At 47.9% G+C, this 22,209-nt stretch overlaps 1 protein-coding gene across 1 annotated transcript in view; it reads left to right on the top strand.

Moving 5' to 3' along the window:
* Positions 1–22,209, top strand: part of NSD2 (nuclear receptor binding SET domain protein 2) — a 504,567-nt gene that overhangs the window by 380,924 nt on the left and 101,434 nt on the right. The window lies entirely within an intron of this gene.

The following is a 22,209-nucleotide window of genomic DNA, read 5'->3' as shown; positions in this document are numbered from 1 at the left end:
GCCGGCATCAGAAGTAAGTTGTGGTTGTTATTCCTGCTACTTTCTGGTGCCCAAGGACGACTGAGGCCATGGTCCTCTTCTAGACCCACGCCTTCTCAATTTCCTGAAAACTGAGAATTTCAAAATGCTTGCACAAGTCCTGTCTGCTTTGGACCTGAGAGGCTGGATGGTAGCATTGGACTTGCAGGACGTACACATCCACATTCCTGCCCTGCCTGTTGACAGACATTACCTGTGGTCATGTTAGGCCACGAGCATTTAGTTTGCTGTGCTTCCCTTTGGCCTTACCAGCACCCTTCAGGTGTTCGCCAAGGTGAGGGCCGTGGTTGTAGCTCATCTGCGGGGATCAGGGGTACCTTTTCCCTATCTCGTCAACTGGCTGCTGAATGTGGGCTTGCCCCAGGCGGTCCTCTCCCACCTCCAGACTGAAAGACCTCCTGCACTCACTGTCAACGTGCTGAGGTCACACCTGATGCCTTCTAAAATGCTCCCTTCCATCAGAGATGTTCTGGACACAGTGCATTTTCAGGCTTATCCTCCTGAACAGCAAGTTCAGGATATTTGGGTTATGGCCTCTTGCATCCTGCTAGTGACATGTCCGTCGGCATATGCGGGCTATGCAGTGGGATCTAAAGTTTCAGTAGGCACAACATTAATGGAATCTCTCTGATCTTGGAGGACACTGCAGATGATCTGCAGAGGTGGCTAAGAGACCACAGTTGGGTCAGTGACAGACTTCTCTCTTTCCTAACCAATTCTGACGGTAGTGACAGATGGCCATCTGGGAAAGGTGGAAATCAGAGGACCCCGGTCTGAGGCATAATGCGGACTCCACATCAACTTGTTGGAGCTCTGCACGATCTGACTGGCATTTAAAGCCTTTGTAATCATCAAGGGAAGGCTACTTCAGGTGTTTACGAACAACACCACCTCTGTGTGTTACTGCAACAAACGGGGCGGGTTGAAGTTGTGGACAGTCTCTCAGGAGACCCTGCACCTGTGGACATGGCTGGAATGTCAGGGCATTTCCATGGTGGTTGATAGACACTCTAAATACCATTGCGGATTAACTCAGCAGGTGATGCCTAGCGGATCATAAATGGTGTCTCCAACTGGAGGTAGTGCAAGGTCTCTCTGTAATGGGGAGATCCTTGGTTACATCTGTTTTGCACTGCAGAGAACGCACAAGTTCAGCAGTTCTGCGCCCTGTAGTTTCCAAGGCAGCTCTCGCTCGGAGATGCTTTTCTGCTGGAGTGGAGCTATGTCCTCCTGTACACCTTTTCGCCAATATCACTTCTGCCCAGAGTTATCAGGAACGTCCTGGCCCAAGTCATTCTTGTGGCTCCAGACTGGAGTCTGAGAGCCTGATATCCTGAGCTGTTAAGCATATCTGTCGGTCCTCAGACTCCACCGGCTGGAGCCAAAAAGAGCATTGTTGTTCTATCTTAACTGCAAAAAGAGTTGGACAACAAACTCTTCATAAAGTATATCGGAGTTCAGAAAGGGGTAGATTGGATCTGTGCTCATTCAACTAGAGCCAAAACTGCAACCACTTCTTTAGTACGCAGACTCAGTCCTGGCTCTCTGCCAGGCAGCAGTGTGGGAATCTCTGCACACAGTTACCAAGCACTGCTGCTTGGACAGTCGGGTCCGCAGGGTTCGCATTTGGTAGAGACTTTATATAGCTGCAGAATCCTTACAACCTACCCATTCTCCTGGCTCTGCAAACGAATTTACAGATTCAGGGCTGTTCCCCTTTCAGGGCCCTAGTTTCACACACCAGTGATCGCTACTCCTCATGGCTCGGTGCTTCTGACGTGGAACGTTTAGAAAACAAACTGCCATCAGCGTGATGGGGTAGTACCTATAGAGGCACAGCACACGTCACTTCCAGCGCGGATGACGCCACTTACCAACATGCAGTGATACTGTTCACAAAGTTTCCATATCCAGTCTGATGCGTGGGGATAATTCTAAGGTTCTGCGGCTAGATAGAGCCTCTACCAAATAAGGTTACTGAAGGTAAGTAACTTTTTATTTAAAGCTCTTACCAGTCCTATTTGAAAATGGCTAACAGTAGTGTGGAATTCTTTATTTTTGCGAGAAAACTAGAATAAGCTTCTTTATTTGAGATGTCTTTAAATATTGTAATCCATGAAAAGTTTTGCCTTTTTTTTCTCTGCCCATTTCTGTGTTCTCTATGTGTAGTAGAGACTTGTACTATGGGCCACTTGGTATATCTTCCAACTTTCCTGCGATGGTATTGCCCAGATCTTAAATATTTTTGAGAATTTATTGGCGAAGGGTATATTTGAGTAACCATTATTGTTTCATGCACCAACCCAAAACCCCTTGGGTGGGACCAGACAATATCCTGTGACAGTCTTAAACCAATTTAATCTGTTTATTTAATTATGTTGGAAGTGCTCACGCAATTAAACAAAAGCTCACATCTTCAAATGTGCAGTTCTTAATGCAGAAAGTGTGCAAAATCCAAGTGATCGTGATGAAATTGTGTGACTTAACTCTGTATTTTATTATTAATAATGGCAATTTATGTCTGTAGTTGAGTTCCTGAGTTGTGATGTGACCAGTTGTTGACAATATAATATTTTACATCTGTGGTGTTTATTTTAGACTTTTATAGTTTGAGAGCTTCTCATGCTTATTTAGTGTTCGTGCATTTGTTCACTTAAGTTTGTAAATGTCAGCCTTTTCACATTTTAATGTCGTGCTAATAATAATTGGGAATTACATTTTCAGCCTTTTTAGAGTGTGCTTAACTCGTAAAATTGATAATCTGTACTTTATGCTATTGAAAGCACTGTTTGTGTATGTTTTCTGAATGTGTCCTGTTACACTATGGTTGAAATGTTGGTGCGTGGTCAGTCATTCCATCTGGATGGAATGACAACAAAACATGTTGTGTTTTTGTATCTGCTTGGTGACGGGCCCTTTCTTTTGTGCCTAGGAGAGAACCGTGCATAGGAGGCTGGCTCAGTATATAGTGTACACCTATATGTGAGGCACCCTGCACTGAGTCCAGGCAACCCTTAGTGATAATGTAAGTGGTTTCTAAAAAACAAAGGGTAGCTGTGGAGCGCAGCTAAAGCTTATCAGGGGGGGTGTTAAGCAATTGCAATAACCACAGAGTCTGTCAGTGATTCACACACGAGAAAGAACCACACGAAGTGTTAGAAAAAATAGAGTATTATTTATTAACACACAATCACTAAACTAACTTTGGTATATCACCTAACCGGAGATAGGCACAGACCTAACCGAAGGCAAGACTTATACTCAAGGGTCCTAAGGACTGGGTAAGTACTAAAACACCAGAGGTAAATAGCAAGTTTTCCTCAGAAGCCCATATGCAGAGGTGTTAATTAGCCTCAGTGTCCATAGGATAACATGGGATAGTTGCAGTTGGGAAAAGGTTGCAGAAGGACCCTTCCCAGAGGACCCCGAGGAAACCCATTGGAGTAAGGAAGGTTCAAGAGTGCGCCTACCTGTGGATACACAGAGAAGTAGCGTACCTACACAAGGGGACCCAGGTGCATAAGGGGAAAGTTGTCTGAACTTCCAGTTGAGGTCAGTGGGCGATCTCGGCTATCCAGCTGCTGCAGTGACCCATGGACCAGGTCGGTGGAACCCAGGTGTGGATTCTGGACAAGGAGTACTTGAGGAAAGAGGGGACAGTCAAACCAGCCAGATTTGCCCAGGGGGTGCATGATGGCACTGCCCACCCTTCTTGGTCATACTTCTCTGTTGGGCGGTTGTCGTCGAGAAGTAGCTGCGACGTCCAGGCAATGCAGAAGGATCCCAGGAGTCCTCAGCGAGCTTATCCCATGCTGGTCATCAAATTGCAGAGGGGTCAGTGACCAGCAGGGCCACTAACAAGCCTTGGCAAATGCAAGAAGAATAATGCAGGAAGAGTTGCAATGGATGGGACCAGCAAGGTCCAAGGAACTCAGCCTTCACAGGTAAGTCAGGCCCAGCCCTCAGCAGTGAGGAGAGCCCGGAGGAATTGATGGAGACCCTAGAAGGACCCTCTGGCAGCGGGCACAGTGAGTCGCACGGAGGCCTTAGCAGCACAAAGAAGATAGATGCCCACGTTGCAGGAAGGATGTCTGTCTTGGAGATGTGTGATGCTTGAGGCTGGGACTTTTTGGAGCTAGGAGGTCTTCGGACTGAAGTGCCAACAAGCCTTGGCAATGACAGACACAGTGCTCAGTGGTTCCGTTCCCGCAGCTCCAACGAGAGACCACTGACTTCACTAGTTGCAAAGAAGACAGGTCAGACCTCTGGAGAGCCACAGAACTGTCACTTGTGTTGCATAACCTTGAGGAGTCCGTGGGACAGCAGGATACACACGGTTGCAGGGGAGGGACTCCTTCACTCCAAGGGAGATTCCTTCTGGATGTCCTTGGAGCTGGTAGAGTTCTTTTGACTTTGGAGGATGCACGGCCACGGAAGTTGCTGAATCCTTGCAATGCTAGGGGACAAAGTTGCACTAGGGGCCCTCCTACCAGTTGCATTGTTGTCTTGGTTCCCGGTGAAGTCCAGCAGTAGGATCCCATGTACAGGTCGCAGAAGAATCTTGAAGACGAATCTGGTAGACGGGTCTGGGGTCCCCTCCTCAAGGAAGCTCATAAGTAACCCAGGAAGGGGGTTGGACGACTACTGTGATGACCCATATATCGGGAATGGGGGGGTCAGGGACGCTACTCTTCTGAACTGATCAGTCAGATGGTCCCAGAGGCCTCTGCTCATCTTGTTTCGAAGATGGCAGTTTCAGGTTGCCACCTGGCAGAGCCCTGGTCACCTTCCTAGGGGAGGAACTGGACACGGGCATGGTCACTCCTCTGTCCCTTGTGTATTTTGCACCAGAGTGGGTGTCAGTCACCAGATCCTCGGAGTCCGCGCACGTCCACTACCGAACAGCTCCAAGACTCAGACAGACAAACCACAGAGTCCAAGAGGGGAAGAGGGGACCAGGAAGGGAACAGCCGGGAAGGAGGCCCGCGGTAAGAAAAAGGCCAGAACACACAATGTGAAAATTATATCTCTTGAAATCAATACTAGACTATGATTCCAATCCCAGTCATTCTGAAAACATGAACAATCTAAGAATTAAGTTTAAAATAACTAAGTTTCAAGATGGCCGGATACCTGTAAGGGAATCAAGATGAATTAAATGAAAACTTTCTTATTCAATTACTTTCCTTGACATGAGAATCAGAAAAACATTCTGACTAAATTTTAAACCAGTCATATAAATCCTGATTTGAGAATGCATATTAGGACCATACAATATTGCATCTAGAAACTCTGGCCTTCTGTGTACTCTTAAAATGTTTCAACACAAATTGCGCATATTGCAGATATAAAGTAAACGCTATAAAAGGATTGTGCACCATGAATAACACAATATGGATTCAGGAAACAAATCACATAACTTGTCAACTCGAATATTACATAACAAATATCTTAGAATAGTGGCATACAATAAACAACATTAAACTCGAGGAGAGAATTGTGCGTCTTGCCGATTCGAGTGTCACCATGTAAAATACCAAGAAATGGTAGCACGCCATGAATATCAAAGTCAAATCATCAGTAAACGGATCGCGCGTCTTGTCGATTCGTAAAACACGATGTAAATGTCAAGAAATAACAGCTCACAATGAATAACAAGATCAAAGTACAGTGAAACGAATCGCGCTGCTTTTGCCGATTCTTAAGCCACCATGTAAATACCAAGAAATAGTAGCGCGCAATGGACAACAATGTTTAAACACCATAAAACGAATCGTGCGTCTTGCGGATTCTTAAGCCACCATGCAAATGTCAAGAAATGGTAGCACGCAATGAATAACAAAGTCAAACCTTTATGAAACAAATCACGCGTCTTGCCTATTTGTAAACTACCGTATAAATGTCAAGAAATTGTAGCGTGCAAGTAATCTGTTACTCATTAAAGAATTAAACCAAGAATATAAAAATTCTCGATAACTGTGTCGGGACAATCCAACCACCGTCTTACCGCCTGGAACAATGATCACCAATGAAGGATGAAGGACAGAAGACTGAAAGATCCAAATAGGCCGCCGGGGCAGGAGCTCAGGAAGAAGCTGCTGCTCTGCACCGGGACCTCTGAATAGTGAGCACTTGGAGCTGGGCTGGCTCCCTTTTTATAGGGTCTTGGCCCAGCCCACAACCACACCCAGGCATGCTGCAGGGAAAGTCTCTGGAAGGCCCTGGAAAGGGACCACACCCTAACACACTCTGAAAGCCTGCAGCAATACATTGCAAATGAACAGTATTTGTAAACACATTAAAAATAAGTCTTCAGGATTAAACTCTGCAATGCAAAAGGTTAAACAACAACATATCAGCACAATGCATAAATTACATTGTTTTGAGAGTGCTGGGTTTTTGCATTCTAGTCGCCAATAGAGCGTGCACTGCCCTGGTGTTGACAGCGGGAGCCTGTGGGCTCCTGCACTGGAAGAAACACGTTTTGCAAGGAGAGCACAAAGTGCCATTCAAAGTAGTCTGGTGGCATTCAGGAGCACCCCCCAACTTAACCCAGAAACACCTATTTCTAAAGGAGAGGTGGTAACACTACTTCTCCACAGGAAATCCTTTGTTCTGCCTTCCCCTGCCTGAGTTAAACTCAGCAACAGAAGGGCAGAACAATGTCTAGTCTCAGCAGGAACACTGGCTTGAAAGCAGACCCTGCAAAGCTGCACTGGCAGACAAGGAACCCCAAAAGTGCATGGTATCATGCAACTAACACTGGAACCGGTTTAGGTGCACGATTCCAACATTTTTCATACCAAACATGACTAGGTTCAGTGAAACCATTATGTAGTTGGACATCTTGGGATGACCAGTCTCCACTACTTACCATAAAATGGCTTCCCTGTACTTGAAAAGCCCAGAAAATGGAGTCTGGGGTTTGTTGGGGCACCTCTGCTCGTGCAGGGCTACCCTCACACTCAGAACCATGCACCCTGCCTTTGGGCTGATGGGCCTACCTTAGGGGTAGAAGTGCAGTGACCGCGATATAAGGTATCTGATAGAGACTTCTAGTTGCAGATTCCTTACCATTGAATTCCCCAAGCGTCAGTCTGGATCTGGAGATTTTTCTTCGAGCAGTACCTCTGCGTGCCGTCAGGTGGCGTCGGTCGACTACGCGGGTGTTGTGGTCACCATGATGACATCGCGGTCATATATAGGTGCCACCCCGGTGCGCTGACGTCAGTGCTTTTCTTTTCATGCCAGCCTACGCACAGATCTGGGAGAGCTACCTCAGTCACTTTTTGACTAAGGCGACATTTTTGTCTAACTATTTTTGACGTGGATGTGTCAGGGGATGTCCTGCAAGACCGGTTTTAAGCTCTGTGATTCCTGTCACCAAATGATGTCAGTGACGGATCCGCACCTCATGTGTCTTTGGTGCCTGGAGCGCGATCACGACCCCAAGTCCTGCTCACAGTATCGGGCCATGAACCTAAAAGCTTTGGGAGAGCGGTCCCCAAAGCTAATGGCGGTCCGACACTAGACTCAGTGGTGCTCACGGTCTAGTTCAAGAGGAAGGTCTTGAGACTGGTCGCGAAGTCACCACCACTGAATCAGCGTTCCCATCGCTCGGATGATGCGGCACGGGAAGAGCCTCTGCGCTCTTTGGCTCTGTCCTCGGAGCCACCTTCGGGGTCTGCCCCGCACTTCCCCGACTTCCTGGGAACTGGAGCTACCCCAGTCCAGCTCAGAGTTGTATGAGGCAATGCGCCTCATTTTTGGGTAGTCCAACTCCCCTTCGGTGCCCTCGGGGACTCTAATGGGGGCCCGCACGGGCTCATAGTAGTCTGCTTCGGCCACGGCTCCGGAGGGCTCCTGTGGATCCACTCTCCAATCCATCGTGCCACAGCGAGCTTCCCTGGTGTTGCGTCAGACGCCAACGCTCCCAACGTCGGTTGGGCCCACAATCGATTCTATTCTCCTACCTGACGAGCTGGAACGATGTCGCTCAACTCAGATTCCATTCTCTAAAGGCTGTCCTGGGCCCAGGGTTGATCCAGACAGTTATGCTTACGGATATTGATACGGGGAGAGTTTAGCGGGGACGCTGGACCCTTTAGAATACCAGCTTGACCCCCAAATGGACTGCATACAGGATTTGGGTGATGCCGATGGTCTAGACGCCCCGCCTTACACTGGTATGCTCTCTCACCCTACCATGGCTATGGAGGAGGGTGCCACATACTCCATGGTGGTGAGAAGGGCAGCTGAGGTCTTGGACCTTGAGCTACCTTCTGTGGAGGTTAGGCCTAACATCCTGTAAGGAAATGCCTCCTTGGCATGGTTACCCCCTGACTTTTTGCCTTTGCTGATGCTATGTTGTGAATTGAAAGTGTGCTGAGGCCTGCTAACCAGGCCCCAGCACCAGTGTTCTTTCCCTAATCTGTACTTTTGTATCCACAATTGACACCCCCTGGCATCCAGATAAGTCCCTTGTAAGTGGTACCCCTGGTACCAAGGGCCCTGATGCCAAGGAAGGTCTCTAAGGGCTGCAGCATGTCTTATGCCACCCTGGAGACCCCTCACTCAGCACAGACACACTGCTTGCCAGCTTGTGTGTGCTGGTGAGAGCAAAACGAGTAAGTCGACATGGCACTCCCCTCAGGGTGCCATGCCAGCCTCTCACTGCCTATGCAGGTATAGATAAGTCACCCCTCTAGTAGGCCTTACAGCCCTAAGGCAGGGTGCACTATACCATAGGTGAGGGCACCAGTGCATGAGCACTGGGCCCCTACAGTGTCTAAGCAATACCTTAGACATTGTAAGTGCAGGGTAGCCATAAGAGTATATGGTCTGGGAGTCTGTTTTACACGAACTCCACAGCACCATAATGGCTACACTGAAAACTGGGAAGTTTGGTATCAAACTTCTCAGCACAATAAATGCACACTGATGCCAGTGTACATTTTATTGTAAACTACACCCCAGAGGGCACCTTAGAGGTGCCCCCTGAAACCTTAACCGACTATCTGTGTAGGCTGACTGGTTCCAGCAGCCTGCCACAACCGAGACATGTTGCTGGCCCCATGGGGAGAGTGCCTTTGTCACTCTGAGGCCAGTAACAAAGCCTGCACTGGGTGGAGCTGCTAACACCTCCCCCAGGCGGGAGCTGTCACACCTGGCGGTGAGCCTCAAAGGCTCACCCCTTTGTGCCAGCACAGCAGGACACTCCAGCTAGTGGAGTTGCCCGCCCCCTCCGGCCACGGCCCCCACTTTTGGCGGCAAGGCCGAAGAAAATAATGAGAAAAACAAGGAGGAGTCACTGACCAGTCAGGACAGCCCCTAAGGTGTCCTGAGCTGAAGTGACTCTAACTTTTAGAAATCCTCCATCTTGCAGATGGAGGATTCCCCAATAGGATTAGGGATGTGACCCCCTCCCCTTGGGAGGAGGCACAAAGAGGGTGTACCCACCCTCAGGGCTAGTAGCCATTGGCTACTAACCCCCCAGACCTAAACACGCCCTTAAATTTAGTATTTAAGGGCTCCCCTGAACCTAAGAATTTAGATTCCTGCAACTAACAAGAAGAGGACTGCTGAGCTGAAAAACCCCTGCAGAGGAAGAACAGAAGACACCAACTGCTTTGGCCCCAGACTTACCGGCCTGTCTCCTGCCTTCCAAAGAAACCTGCTCCAGCGACGCTTTCCAAGGGACCAGCGACCTCTGAGGACTGCCCTGCTTCAAGAAAGACAAGAAACTCCCGAGGACAGCGGCACTGCTCCAAAAGAACTGCAACTTTGTTTCAAGGAGCAGATTTAAAGACCCCTGCAACTCCCCGCAAGAAGCGTGAGACTTTCAACACTGCACCCGGCGACCCCGACTCGACTGGTGGAGAACCAACACCTCAGGGAGGACTCTCCAGCGACTCCAAGACCGCGAGTAACCAAAGTTGTCCCCCCTGAGCCCCCACAGCGACGCCTGCAGAGGGAATCCCGAGGCTCCCCCTGACCGCGACTGCCTGAACTCCATTTCCCGACGGCTGGAAAAGACCCTGCACCCGCAGCCCCCAGCACCTAAAGGAACGGAACTCCTGTGCAGGAGTGACCCCCAGGAGGCCCTCTCCCTTGCCCAGGTGGTGGCTACCCCGAGGAGCCCCCCCCCCTTGCCTGCAACGCTGAAGAGATCCCTTGGTCTCTCATAGGAAACCATTGAAAACCCGACGCGTGTTTGCACACTGCACCCGGCTGCCCCCGCGCTGCTGAGGGTGTACTTTTTGTGCTGACTTGTGTCCCCCCCCCGGTGCCCTACAAAACCCCCCTGGTCTGCCCTCCGAAGACGCGGGTACTTACCTGCTGGCAGACTGGAACCGGGGCACCCCCTTCTCTCCATTGAAGCCTATGTGTTTTGGGCACCTCTTTGACCTCTGCACCTGACCGGCCCTGAGCTGCTGGTGTGGTAACTTTGGGGTTGCTCTGAACCCACAACGGTGGGCTACCTTGGACCAAGAACTGAAACCTGTAAGTGACTTACTTACCTGTGAAACTTAACAATACTTTACCTCCCCCAGGAACTGTGAAAATTGCTCTAAGTGTCCACTTTTAAAACAGCTTATTGTGTTTTATGTAAAAAGTATACAGGCTAATGTAATGATTCAAAGTTCCTAAAGTACTTACCTGCAATACCTTTCAAATTAGATATTACATGTAGAATTTGAACCTGTGGTTCTTAAAATAAACTAAGAAAAGATATTTTTCTATAACAAAACCTATTGGCTGGATTTGTCTCAGAGTGTGTGTTCCTCATTTATTGCCTGTGTGTACGTACAACAAATGCTTAACACTACTCCTTTGATAAGCCTACTGCTCGACCACACTACCACAAAATAGAGCATTAGTATTATCTCTTTTTGCCACTATCTTACCTCTAAGGGGAACCCTTGGACTCTGTGCATGCTATTCCTTACTTTGAAATAGCACATACAGAGCCAACTTCCTACACATCCTAACTGATGTGCTTCAACCGGGGTCTTCCACATCAGAACCCCTTCTTCCCTATAATGAGGCACTGACGGACGTCCTTTTGGGTACTTGGTCCAGACCCAGCACAGGGGCTTCTGTAAATGGGACGATTGCTTGCTGCCATCAGCCTGTGCCAACAGACCCACAATTCCTCACCCAACACCCCACGCCAGAGAGCCTTGTCATCCAGGCTTCATCTTCATCTGGAGAATTCCCTGTTGCACCCCCGGATAGGGGCTCCAAAAGACTGGACAACTTGGAGAAGATCTTCCAACAGTCTAGCACTACGGTCTGTGAACACCGCATGCCTTTTGGGCAGCTATTCCCATACTTTCTGGGATACGGTCGTGCAGGTGCTGCCTAGAGTTCCGGAGGAGGCCCGAACTGTTCTTTCCCAAGCTGTGACAGATGGAAGGGACGCAGCAAAGTTCATGATTCGCTGTGGACTGGATACGACCGACTCTCTGGGAAGATCGGTTGCATCAACTGTCTCATTGAGATGTCACGTCTGGCTGAGAACATCTGGCTTCTCAAAGGAATGTCCAGCAACCACTGATGGACATGCCCTTTGATGGCACACGTCTCTTTGGAGACCAGGCGGACTTGGCGCTCAATCGCTTCAAGAATTCCCGAGCCACGGCCTGGCCCCATCGCCTCGTGCCTGCTCGTAGACCCCATCAGTCTACCTTTCGCCCCTTTTGTGGCTACGGAAGGGGCACCCAACTGCGTTCTTACCCCACTGGCCAACGACCTGCGCATGCTGTACAGCCCCTGCGTGGCTGCAGATGCGGGATCCCACGCCCCCGGAGATCAGGGAGCTAGCTGGTTGCCCAGTCTACTCCCGCCCCCCTCCTCAGTCTCCAAGCCTTCCTGGTCCGCAGGTAAACCAGGAACTAGTTGGTGGTAGGATTTGCCATCACCTGCCTCAATGGCAATCCATTATCTCGGAGAAGTGGGTTCCCCAGATCGTCCGAAGGGGCTACTCCATTCCCCTCGAGACATCTCCAGCCATGCCACTTTCATACAATCGCATATCGGAGGATCATGTGGCACTTCTCCGCGAGGAAGTCCAAGCCCTTTTGGCCAAAGGAGCTATAGAGAGGGTCCCTCTGCCAGAAGTAGGTTGTGGTTTCTGGTGCCGAAAAAGGACAAGGGTCTTTATCCTATATTAGATCTTCGGTCCCTCAATCTCTTCCTCAAGAAGAAGTTCAAGATGTTGACATTGGCTCAGGTCCTATCTGCCCTGGACCCAGAAAACTGGATTGCAGCGTTGGACGTGCAAGATGCATACTTCCACATCCCCGTCTTGCCAGCCCACTGACATTACCTATGATTGGTGGTAGGTCTCGAGCACTTTCAGTTCACTGTGTTCCCTTTTGGCCTTACCAGTGCCCCATGGATGTTCATGAAAGTGATGGTAGTGGTGGCAGCTCATCTGCGCAGGTTAGGGGTTCCAGTCTTCCCCTATCCCGATGATTGGCTGTTGAAGGTGAACTCGCCCCAGTTAGTAGTCTTCCACCCCCAGACTACAACAAACCTTTTGCATTCGCTGGGGTTCACAATCAACGTGCAGAAGTCACACCTGACTCCATCTCAGACGCTCCCTTTCATTGGAGCTGTTCTGGATACAGTGCAGTTTCGGGCATATCCTCCCGAAAAGCGAGTCCAGGATTTTCGGGCTATGATACCGATGTTTCAGCCTCTATCCTGGATTTCAGTGAGAATGACTCTCTGAGGCTGCTGGGTCTCATGGCCTACTGCATCCTGCTAGTTCAAAAGGCCAGATGGCACATGCGGGCTCTGCAGTGGGACCTGAAGTTCCAGTGGGTGTGCAGCATCAGGGGAATCTCAGACGAAAACTGCAAGAGCCCTACAGTGGTGATTAATGAATCAGGATTGGGTCAAAGGCAGATTCCTCTCCTTTCCCCAACCAGCTCTTACAGTAGTGACAGATGCGTCACTCTTGGGATGGGGCGGCCACATGGGAGAGGCGGAGATCAGAGGCCTCTGGTGAAACTAGGCTCCATATCAATCATCTGGAGCTCTGAGCGATTCGACTTGCATTAAAAGCATTTCTTCCCCCTCTCAAAGGGAAAGCAGTGCAGGTGTTCACAGACAACACCACTGCCATGTGGTACTGCAACAAACAAGGCGTAGTGGCGTTGTGGACCCTTTTGTCAAGAGGCTCTTCACCTCTGGACTTGGCTGGAACATCAGGGCATTTACCTGGTGCTTCAACACCTGGCGGGCTCCCTGAACGCCAGGGCTGACTAACTCAGCCCATGATGCGTGGTCGATCACGAATGGCATCTCCATCCAGAGGTGGCGCAAGGTCTCTTCCTTCAGTGGGGAGAACCTTGGTTAGACTTGTTTGCCTCTGGAGAGAACGCGCAATGTAAGTTGTTTTGCGCGTTGGAGTTTCCAAGGCAGCATTCACTCAGCAACGCTTTTCGTCACGAGTGGAACTCGGGCCTCCTGGACGCCTTTCTACCCAGACCACTTCTGCCTAGAGTTCTGAAGATCAGGCAAGACAGGGCCCAAGTAATCCTGGTGGTTCTGGACTAGGCACGAAGAGTCTGGTATCATGAGCTCAGAATGGAGGAGCATGGCCATAGCTCCTCCATTCAGAGTGCCTCTGCGGAAGGATCTTCTATCACCGCATCAGTGGAGGGTCATCCACCCAAACCTGTCCCCCTTCGCCTCCTTGAGTGGAGATTGAGCGGCAACAGCTGATGTCTTTTGACCTGCCACCCGAACACTGTAACGGTATCTTGGCAGCCTGGCGTCCCTCAACCAAAACCGTATACGCATGTCGTTGGAAATAATTTGTGGCATTGTGCATCGACAAGTCTGTCGATCCTCTATCTGCTCCTCTCTCTCAGGTTCTCTTTATTCTTTCCCTTGCCCAACAGGGCTCCACCCTGGGCACCCTTAAGGGATATCTCTCTATCTCTGCTTTCTTGAGGTTGCCAGATTAACCTTCTTTATTCATATCTTCCTTTGTTGGGAGGTTTTTAAAGGCCACGCATCTATTTTCTCCTATCCCATTCATCATGCCCCAATGGGTTCTGAACCTAGTATTAACATACCTTATCTGTGCCCCGTTCAAGCCGCTTCACAACTACCATTCACGGCTCTTGACCATCAAAACTGCCTTCTTAGTTGTCATTACCTCTGCCCGCAGAGTAAGTGAGCTCCAGGCTCTCATGTAAACCACCTTTCCTGGCAATACATCCTGACAAAGTGGTCCTTTCCACAAGGGCTTCTTTTCTACCTAAAGTAGTGACACCCTTCCATGTCGGGCAGTCCATCACTTGCCTACCTTTTATGCACCCCCACATCTCTCACATGAAGAGGAGAGACTCCACCATCTAGACCCAAAAAGAGCGATGGCGTCCTACCTTGATCGCACCAGAGACTTCCGGGTGGACAATCAACTCTTTGTGGGATATGTGGTTGCAAAGAAGGGGAAGACTGTGCTCTGGCTAAGAAGCAACCTCCAGAAGGTTTACGTGCCCACTCCACCAGAGCTACTACTGCTACCACAACAATAGCATGGGGCGTTCCAGTCCTGGACATCTGTCAGGCAGCAACGTGGGCATCTCTACAGACTTTTACCAAACACTACTGCCTGGAGAGTCAGGTCCGCAGGGACGGCTACTTTGGCCGTTCGGTCTTGCAGGACTCTTTGGTGTGATCTTGTTTTGCAGCCCACCACTGGGGATGGTATTGCTTGAGTATCTAGTCAAAGGTAAGGAATCTGCAACTAGATGTCTCTATTGGATGTACAAGTTACTTACCTTAGGTAACGATTTATCTGGTAGAGACATATTCTAGTTGCAGATTCCTTATCGACCCGCCCATCCTCCCTGCAGTGAGAACTGATTTCTATGGACAGGAACTTCCCTTTAAGGGCCCTAGTTTTGGTGCACCACTCTGTGTTCTTCATGACTCCGCGCTACTTGCGTGGAAAGGCGTGAAAAACTGACAGCGCGCTGGGGAGGCGCTTATATACGACAGCAGCATCATCACGGTGACCACGACGCCCGCGGAGTCGACAGACGCCACCTGACGGCACACAGAAGTACTGCTCGAAGAAAAATGTCTAGGTCCAGACTGATGCCTCAGGAATTCAAAGGTAAGGAATCTGCAAGTAGAACATGTCTCTACCAGATATATTGTTACCGAAGGTAAGTAACTTGTACTTCACACAGGCTGGAATGGCAGGCCTGTAGACCATGAGGAACCCCTAGTGTACCAGTGCCCTGGGCACCTAAGTACCATATACTAGGGACTTACAGGGGTAAACCAGTATGCCAATTGTGGGATGTAAAAAGTACTAACCAACAATATTTAGGGCGAGAGAACATCGACACTGGGCTCCTGGTTAGCAGGATCCTAGTGTACTACAGTCAAAACTCTGACACCAAGCAAAAAGTGGGGGCAACCATGTAAGAAAGATCCTACTTTCCGACAGTGAGTTCTCGACAGTGCCTGGTCAAATGATAGTCTTGACTGAGCACTCTAATTGTATTCTGACATTGAAAATAGAATGATGGTCATAAACGAAGTTTTAATTCACCAAACAAGAAACTTGATCATTTGTATTGAGATCATTTGTTTTTAAACAAATTGCTCTAAACAAACGTTCCTGACTTGTTACCATGACAGTGTATGTAAGAATAGGAGCAAGATTATTTTGTGTATTTCTTTGGGGGTGTCTCTTTCTAGTGCATATGGCACTGCAAAGGTCAATACAACATAGATCTGAGATTTTCAGCTTTAGTGATGTGTTGAGGATATGCACATCACCTTCTTGGCTCTTGATACTGCTGGGTCCTCATTCTAATATTGTGAAGTTATTAACCATAGAAGGAGTGAGCATCATGGAAAATCACAAGTTGTCCCTGTGATCCCCTACTATTTCCATAGCATTGAAAGCCGGTAACAAGCACATGCGAACGCTGAAGCAACTTTTGCAAGTTTCTTTTTTGTTTTCAATTTTCCATTTAAAATCATATTTCCGTACATTGGTTTTTTTTTCTGGGCTGTCCTTGCATTGTATTTTCCTATTGTTGGAACCCTTTAAAAAGTATACATGGTCTGTAATCCTCTTTGCCATACCCCCATCCCCCTACTCTACCACTGACCTCCAAGAGTTTACTTGGTAGGGACTTCAGCCGTGCAAAAGAGTTCTCTGGGTAAAGTACTTTGGTTGTGCACTTTCTCTCAGATTTCATGTTGGAAAACCTATATCTACATTTTGTACACTTGGTGTGCAGGGCTGGACTTTCAGCCTTGGCCCCATAACTCACTTGCAGCATATGGGTATGGGGATAAGACTGTATTTGCAGAGCCAGTGCCAGTGAACAGTTTTTTTGAGCAAGTATGTGTCCTTAAAATGATACCCTTGGTGAGGTGAATGGTAGTATGTGATCTCACCTGAGGTGGAGAAAGGCCCCCCCTAGTCTCCAATTAGGAAGGGCCTTAAACAGATTTTGGATCTTGTTCCTCAAGAAGCTGTTAAACGCTGACACTCGGTTTCCACTAGCCTTGGAAGCTGAGACTTGGGTAGTGTCCTTAGACATGCAGGATGTATACTTTGGTTGCCAGTGCTGAAGATACACCGGAAGTATCTGTGCTTTGGACCACTTTTAAATCACCATTCTACCTTTTCGGCCTGACCCTTGGGTCCTTACAAAGGTCATGCCTGCAGTAGCGGTCCATCTTCCTTGGCCTGTTAGAAATCTAGGTATTCCCATCTCTCGACAATGTTGAAGGCAGTCTGGCCTTAGCTGGTCTCAAAACACCTTATGATAGCAGTGGTGTTACTTTCTACTCTGGAATTTATCATCAAGGAGTCCATGTACCATCTTTTAGCCGCCTTTGAATCGTCCCTTTATTGATCCTCTCTTGAGATAGTGACCCAGACAACTGCATAGTCCAGGACTTTTAGGCTATGATCCTGCTGTTTCAGATGAGACATACAGTCCAAGCCTTGATGGTTCTTAGACTGCTTGGTTTCTTAGCATCCTGAATCCCCATGCTAACCAGCACATACTGACCCTGCAAGGAGCCAAGTATTGAATTTGCATCAGAGACAGGAATCAGATCTGCGATAAGACCTATGACCTTCAGTAATGGATGTTGGACACTGAGAAATTGGGTTGAGGTGGATGTGAACCCTTCTCAAACAGCCGCAATCCTGGTCAGGATGAACCACAAACGTTACTAAGTTAACCTATGCTTAACCCTGTTAGCTTGATACGAAAGCAGTTAGGGTTAAATTAGAGGCAATGTGTAAAATATTCATGCAGTACTTAAACAGTAATGAAGTGAAAACAATTCAAGAAAAATCCTACACTAAGTTAGTTAAATTGTGTAACATTTAGTAAATTGATATAAAAATGACCAATTCCAAGCAATAGACCCATTGTTATGATTTTTTTAAAGTGGAAAAAATAGCACCAACCCCATACATATAGTCACGCTAGACTGGGGCACAGTTGAACATTATGGCCATCCGCAGTGGGGCTTTGTTGGGATGCATAAAGTACATTGGGCCAGGTCTATGCTTACTTTATGCACTTAGAATAATTTTTGAAGAAAAATGTCTGAAAAGTTAAAGTACAGCGGGGTAAGTAGCCAGCGATGTCCTAGGAGAAGACGTCATCAGGGAGTCGTTGGACAAAGTTGCAGTGAAGATTTCCACATCCGGACTTTGTTTTGTAAGTCGAAAATCTCTAGCAAGACACTATCTCCTGGCTGGTCCCAGGATGTCTGGAGTGACAAAAGGCTAGTGTAAAGTTCTTTGTGTGTGTGTGATGAAGTAGCTCCTTTGAAGGGCAAGTGAGGCTGGGCACTACACTCCCATCGTGAAAATCTCCCTTTTAGTTACTGTCCAAGAGGAATACTCAAAGGCCAAGTACACCTGGTCGTGTGATTCAGGATATAACACCAAATGGTTAGGACAAGAAAATGCCAAATTTCTAAAAGTTGCAATTTCTGAATTGACTTGGAATCCGACTTGACAATTAAAGAGGAGTTTATATAAAAATTAATCAGACACCAATCATGATGTTCTACCTATTCACAAATAAGTTATCACTTATTAAATGTAATGAGTTAACCCAATGTCAACTCATGTAGTGCCTCACAGTAGTGAGAAACATAAATGTGAGTGGGTTTTGTCTCCCAGGACATGTAAAACTGAAAAGTACATGTCCAACTGTTTAATAACAATTGGTCCCCTGCCCTAGGAGGTGACATATGTATTAAAAAGGTAGTTTTACACTTGCCAAAAGGTTATTTTTTGCTAGGTTGAATTAGCAGTTTAAAACTACACACAGGCTGCAGTGGCAGGTTTGAGACGTGCTTCAAAGGGCTAATTAAGTATGTGGCGCTATAAGTGCTGCAGGCCCACTGGTAACCTTTGATTTACCAGCCTTAGGTATATGTAATACAATTTTACTAGGGACTTATAGGTAAATTAAATATGTCAATTGGGTGTAACCCAATTTTGCCATGTTTAGAGACTGAACACAAGCATTTTGGCACTGGTTAGCTGTGGTAAAATGCAGGGAGTCCTAAGGCCAACAGAAATGAATTCAGCAAAACAAGAGGAGAGAAGGCAAAAGATTTAGGGGAAGACAACCCTAAGGCTGACAGTTCTAACGGGCACCAACTGTACATATGGCATGCAGTTCTTATTTTTCGTAAGTATTGGTGGAAGAAGGATGTATCCAGTTTAAGTTGTTGTCGTCACCTGGACGTCGTGGAGATCAGAGGCCACTGGTGTCCAGTGAAGCTGCAGCATCATGTCAATCTTGAACTGTATATCATGCATCTAGCCTCAAGGCCTTTATTTTATTAAGTGAGGCTGATTCAGGTGTAGACAGACCTCATTACCACCATATAGTACTACAACAAGCTGAGTGAATTGAGCCCTCGGCATCTGTCTAAAGGCTAAGTCCGTGGCAGGACCTTTCATACTGTCTCCTGACAGTGAGTAACCTAGGGGGGGACACCTCAACAACGTTTGGGAAAGCTCAGCAACCATCATCTTGCTGATCACACGTGGCATCTGCATCCAGATGATGCCCAGTTTGGCGTGCTTTAGGTCAATCTTTTTGCTACCTCCGAGAAACCCTCAATTTCCCACATTTTGCATTCTAGACCTTTTTCCTCGGAGGTCCTATAGGAGATTTGTTTCCACCTTCTAAGGAATTCTGGCCTCCTGTATGCATATCTGCCTCTGATCCAATAGAGCCATTAAGATAGGCAGACTGGATTAGACCAGGAGGGTCTGGTGACCCTCTGTGTCTGTTCTTGGCTTCCTTTTGCGAGGATCTGTTGTCCCAACATCAGTGCAGAATAGTGCATCCAAAACTCTATAATCTACTCCATTTCTAGAGCATTTGAGAGGTTTTGTTATTTCATTGCGAGTTGATGTCATTTTGGCTGCTCATTACCCTCCCTAGAATTCCACCCACTCTGGCCTTTGGTCAAAGTTCATCACCTGGTGCTCAGAAAAGCAGATTGTTCTTCCAGAGACTAAGTTGTCTGCTGTACTTTTGCTTGTTTTTGTCTTTGACTCGGCAAGGCTTTACCTTGGGCGCTATTAAAGGTTACTTATCTGCCCTTTCAGTTTTTCGTATCAGCCCTCTTTGGGAAGATCACCCATCGTGGTGCATTTTTTTAATAGGGGCTTTCACATGTTTCTCCAACCGGATCTTCAGAAAATTCTGGGGAGGGTGGTGAGCGCAGACCCTCAGTGAGAACTTCCTTGGATGAGGCGCCGCTGGGACTCGCTAGACACCGGCGGTGAGTAAAACACCTGACACCAGGTATAGGAGATGTGGCAGACTGGCCTTTATTCAGCTAATCAGTGCTTTCTGGGTCTTACGGTACCGGTAAATCCCAGGGAGCACAAGTGGAGGAATGCACAGGTCTGCGAAATGAAAACCGAGATCTAAGCATATGTCCCCCTTGGGGCATTTGGTGATTGTCACTTCCCTTGACATCCTCAGCAGTTTCTGGAGCGTAGTGTGCCCGATCTGACATCACAAAGAGCCAGTATAGTGTACCTTCAACAGTGAGCTTACATGCTGCACGTATAGTGGGATCGCCGCTATGATGGCACAAGCAGTCGTTGGAATAATAACTGGCATGGCAACATAAATAGCCTCCGCTTGTGTGTGGCACTTTACACGCATGTTTGTTCACACAGCAAGCGAGTCCATCGCCAGTGAGTTGCTTTATACAAGTCCAGGTGGTCCCAGCACACCATGTGACGTGATCTTTTGCGTCCAATTCACCTCACCTGCCTAGGTTTTTAGGAATCATTTCCCAGATGTGTGGAGAGCTTAGCAGTTTAACGCGCTGGCCTCGGATCTCAAGCACAGTATGCCTCTCGGTCACATTCTGGCAGCTGTAGAAATGTCATGTGTTCCCCCACTCACCCCTGCTCCCAGGTTACTTTACATTATAGTCACATTAAAAATGTGAATGCTGCTGATGGCAGTAACAAACAGCTGTTCGAGACGTATTGTAAAGTGCCTTTGCACACGCTGTCTAGTTTTTTCCCCCTTTGTCCGAATTATTATAAATTGTTCATGCTCTCTCTGATAACAACCCTTTTCCTCTGAATCCCAGATATGCCAAGGTACAAAGAGCTCAGTGGCGAACAGCAGCTTAAGTTGAGGCACACTTCTTGCTACCTGACTTGTGCCCCTGACTCGCACAGCGCCGTGCCTCCCCTCTACGCCTGTGCCTGGTGTTCACTTCCCTGGAGCGGCAGTGTAGACTAGGCAAGACATCTCTTCTCGCAGGACCCCGCGCTGCCCCCAGGGCACCCGTGCATCTTGCCCCCGGGGACAGAGAAGGTGATGCGGTGAAGTGATTCGGACAGGCGGGCCTGGGGACCCGTGAGGGATTCGTTTGGGTGGATTAAGCCTGAGCTGTGTCATCTGTGACCGCAATGTACACGTATCATGTGACACATCGAGGAGATACAGTGCGACCTTCGGAAGACGAAGGGCACGAGGCCATCAGGTGTTGGAGAACACATTTTGACTGAGGTGGTGAAGACATTCACAGCATGTTTATGATCTTCAAAACGCTTCACATAGTCACTGGCCTACCTTTGGAGAAACGAGCAAGCTCCCAGAAAGAAGAGGAGCGCCTTTCTGAGTCAGTCTATAATGTTCCATAGGCTGCAGTAACGTCACTGGACTTCTTACCTATAATGTTCCATGTAGGAATAGGTCCATTATGTGAACTAAACCTACACTATCATAGTACTTAAAGCATGCCAAACGCACTTTTGTAAAGTAATCTTCCTTTGTGCTGCATGGTAAGCAGCATGTATAATGTGTTTATAATAAATGATCGAGGGCCGTTGGCCATCATAGAATGGTGGCTGGTGCATGATACAGCAGGCACGGGGAGGACACTGTGCATACACACAATACTTTATGGTCATGCCAAAAGGCATTTAGGGCCAGATGCATCAAAGGGTTTTACCCATTCTGTGTCTACAGGAAAATGCTTTAGTACATATGGCGCTTTGTGCCGACAGCCTGAGCTACACAGTGAAATTTTACGTTGCTACGTGATGTGGGAGCTTGAGGGATTCTTCTGTAGTCTTGGGCGTCCTACTTAGAAAGGGATCCTGCCATAGCACGAAGAGTGCAGCTCAGGGGAAAGCTGCAGATAATGGTACCTGGTGGTTCCCATTGGTGCAGTTTTATTCATCTCCTGCTGTTACATCCGTTTAATTTTGGGTCTGGCCAAAAGTCTGTTTAGATTTATTCGACTGCCTTATGTAATGAAAAAAAAACACAAGTATATATTTATGCAAACAATACTTAAATATGTGTGCACTTTGGGTCAGCCCTCATTATCCACTTCCAAGTGTGATTCCCATTATGCTTTTGCCCACCCCAGAATTAATCAGTGGGTCCACCCGCGTAAGCCATTGCCTGCCCTGTACCGTCAGTGACCTCATTTTGCTTTACCACATGTAAACATCCCACTGAACAAAAGCGCGCCTGTGCCAGGGCTGGCTGGACAGCATTTTGCGAATGCTTTTTCCATTGTTAATCTTTTTTTTGTTTGTTTTTCCTTTAAAATTATTTTAGCCATTCCTGTCAGTTTAAAGCTGTT

The sequence above is a fragment of the Pleurodeles waltl genome, chromosome 1_2 (genome assembly GCF_031143425.1).
Source record: "Pleurodeles waltl isolate 20211129_DDA chromosome 1_2, aPleWal1.hap1.20221129, whole genome shotgun sequence".
Lineage (NCBI taxonomy): Eukaryota > Metazoa > Chordata > Amphibia > Caudata > Salamandridae > Pleurodeles > Pleurodeles waltl.
This window is presented reverse-complemented; position numbering and strand designations above follow the sequence as displayed.